This window comes from Lampetra fluviatilis, unplaced genomic scaffold, assembly GCF_964198595.1.
Source record: "Lampetra fluviatilis unplaced genomic scaffold, kcLamFluv1.1 SCAFFOLD_728, whole genome shotgun sequence".
NCBI lineage: Eukaryota > Metazoa > Chordata > Hyperoartia > Petromyzontiformes > Petromyzontidae > Lampetra > Lampetra fluviatilis.
The window spans coordinates 25,001-29,520 of NW_027621732.1; the positions used below are offsets into that span (position 1 = coordinate 25,001).

The 4,520-nt window shown below is 53.3% G+C and overlaps 1 long non-coding RNA gene across 1 annotated transcript in view; it reads left to right on the forward strand.

Annotated features, from left to right (window-relative positions):
- Positions 1–4,061, forward strand: part of LOC144955628 (uncharacterized) — an 8,786-nt gene extending 4,725 nt beyond the window's left edge. Inside the window, exon 3 of the long non-coding RNA XR_013641743.1 lies at positions 4,048–4,061. This is a non-coding gene — a long non-coding RNA (uncharacterized LOC144955628). The remainder of the gene's footprint in view (positions 1–4,047) is intronic.
- Positions 4,062–4,520: the final 459 nt, after the last annotated feature.

Sequence of the window (4,520 nt, forward strand, 5' to 3'; positions counted from 1 at the left end):
AGTGACACACACACACAGTGACACACACACACAGTGACACACACACACACAGTGACACACACACACAGTGACACACACAGTGACACACACACACAGTGACACACACAGTGGCACACACACACAGTGACACACACAGTGACACACACAGTGACACACACACACAGTGACACACACAGTGACACACACACACAGTGACACACACAGTGGCACACACAGTGACACACACAGTGACACACACACACAGTGACACACACAGTGACACACACACACAGTGACACACACAGTGACACACACAGTGACACACACAGTGACACACACACACAGTGACACACACAGTGACACACACACACAGTGACACACACAGTGACACACACAGTGACACACACACACAGTGACACACACAGTGACACACACAGTGACACACACACACAGTGACACACACAGTGACACACACAGTGACACACACACACAGTGACACACACACACAGTGACACACACACACACAGTGACACACACACACAGACACACACACAGTGACACACACAGTGACACACACACACAGTGACACACACAGTGACACACACACACAGTGACACACACACACAGTGACACACACAGTGACACACACACACAGTGACACACACACACAGTGACACACACAGTGACACACACAGTGACACACACACACACAGTGACACACACACACACAGTGACACACACACACAGTGACACACACAGTGACACACACAGTGACACACACACACACACAGTGACACACACACACACAGTGACACACACACACAGTGACACACACAGTGACACACACACACAGTGACACACACAGTGACACACACACACACAGTGACACACACAGTGACACACACACACACAGTGACACACACAGTGACACACACAGTGACACACACACACACACAGTGACACACACACACACAGTGACACACACACACAGTGACACACACAGTGACACACACACACAGTGACACATACACACACACACAGTGACACACACACACAGTGACACACACACACACACACAGTGACACACACACACACAGTGACACACACACACAGTGACACACACAGTGACACACACACACAGTGACACACACACACACACACAGTGACACACACACACAGTGACACACACACACACAGTGACACACACACACAGTGACACACACAGTGACACACACACACAGTGACACACACACACACAGTGACACACACACACAGTGACGCACACAGTGACACACACACACAGTGACACACACACACACAGTGACACACACACACACACACAGTGACACACACACAGTGACACACACACACAGTGACACACACAGTGACACACACACACAGTGACACACACACACACAGTGACACACACACACACAGTGACACACACACACACACAGTGACACACACACAGTGACACACACACACACAGTGACACACACACACACACACAGTGACACACACACACAGTGACACACACAGTGACACACACACACAGTGACACACACAGTGACACACACACACAGTGACACACACACACAGTGACACACACAGTGACACACACACACAGTGACACACACACACAGTGACACACACAGTGACACACACAGTGACACACACACACACAGTGACACACACACACACAGTGACACACACACACAGTGACACACACAGTGACACACACACACACAGTGACACACACTGTGACACACACAGTGACACACACACACACACAGTGACACACACACACACAGTGACACACACACACAGTGACACACACAGTGACACACACACACAGTGACACACACACACAGTGACACACACACACACACACAGTGACACACACACACACACACAGTGACACACACACACACAGTGACACACACACACAGTGACACACACAGTGACACACACACACAGTGACACACACACACACACACAGTGACACACACACACAGTGACACACACACACACACACAGTGACACACACACACAGTGACACACACAGTGACACACACACACAGTGACACACACACACACAGTGACACACACACACAGTGACGCACACAGTGACACACACACACAGTGACACACACACACACAGTGACACACACACACACACACAGTGACACACACACAGTGACACACACACACAGTGACACACACAGTGACACACACACACAGTGACACACACACACACAGTGACACACACACACACAGTGACACACACACACACACAGTGACACACACACAGTGACACACACACACAGTGACACACACACACACACACAGTGACACACACACACAGTGACACACACAGTGACACACACACACAGTGACACACACAGTGACACACACACACAGTGACACACACACACACAGTGACACACACACACACACACAGTGACACACACACACACACACACACACACAGTGACACACACACACACACACAGTGACACACACACACAGTGACACACACAGTGACACACACAGTGACACACACACACAGTGACACACACACACACAGTGACACACACACACACACAGTGACACACACACACACAGTGACACACACACACACAGTGACACACACACACACACACAGTGACACACACACACACACAGTGACACACACACACAGTGACACACACACACACACACAGTGACACACACACACACAGTGACACACACACACAGTGACACACACACACAGTGACACACACACACACACAGTGACACACACACACACAGTGACACACACACACACACAGTGACACACACACACAGTGACACACACACACACACAGTGACACACACACACAGTGACACACACAGTGACACACACAGTGACACACACAGTGACACACACACACACACAGTGACACACACACACACACACACAGTGACACACACACACACACAGTGCACACACACACAGTGACACACACACAGTGACACACACACACACACAAAGTGACACACACACACACACACAGTGACACACACACACAGTGACACACACACAGTGACACACACAGTGACACACACAGTGACACACACAGTGACACACACACACACAGTGACACACACACACACAGTGACACACACACACACACACAGTGACACACACACACACACAGTGACACACACACACACAGTGACACACACACAGTGACACACACAGTGATGCACACACACAGTGACGCACACACACAGTGACACACACACACAGTGACACACACACACAGTGACACACACAGTGACACACACACAGTGACACACACACACACACACAGACACACACACACAGTGACACACACACAGTGACACACACAGAGACACACACAGTGACACACACACAGACACACACACGTAGACACATACACCCACCCACTCACCCACTCACCCACCCACTCACTCACCCACCCCCTCACCTACTCACCCGCCCACTCACCCACCCACCCACTCACCCACTCACCCACCCACTCACCCACTGACTCACTCATCCACTGACTCACTCATCCACCCCCTCACCCACTCACCCACCCACTCAACCACCCACTCACTCACCCACCCCCTCACCCACCCCCTCACCCACTCACCCGCCCACTCACCCACCCACCCACTCACCCACTCACCCACCCACCCACTCACTCACCCACCCACTCACTCACCCACCCCCTCACCCACTCACCCGCCCACTCACCCACCCACCCACTCACCCACTCACCCACCCACTCACTCACTCACCCACCCCCTCACCCACCCACCCACTCACCCACTCACCCACCCACTCACCCACTGACTCACTCATCCACTGACTCACTCACCCACCCACCCACTCACCCACTCACCCACCCACTCACTCACCCACCCCCTCACCCACCCACCCACTCACCCACTCACCCACCCACTCACTCACCCACCCCCTCACCCACTCACCCACCCACTCATTCACTCACCGACTCACTCACTCACTGTCTGTGTGTTGTCTGTGTGTGTACCCAGTGTCTGTGCGTGGTGGCTATGGAGGTGGAGACCTCTCCCAGTTCCACCACCACCACCCACTCACATCTCGACCAATCGCTCACCCCTTCGGATGGGTGTTCAACCAGTAAGTGGGAGACACTGGGTGGGTGGGTGAGTGAGTGGGTGAGTGAGTGGGTGGGTGAGTGGGTGGGTGAGTGGGTGGGTGGGTGGGTGAGTGAGTGGGTGGGTGGGTGGGTGAGTGAGTGGGTGAGTCAGTGGGTGGGTGAGTGAGTGGGTGGGTGAGTGGGTGGGTGGGTGGGTGGGTGGGTGAGTGGGTGGGTGAGTGGGTGAGTGGGTGGGTGGGTGAGTGGGTGGGTGAGTGGGTGGGTGGGTGGGTGAGTGGGTGGGTGAGTGAGTGGGTGAGTGAGTGAGTGGGTGAGTGAGTGGGTGGGTGAGTGGGTGGGTGGGTGGGTGAGTGAGTGAGTGAGTGAGTGGGTGAGTGAGTGGGTGGG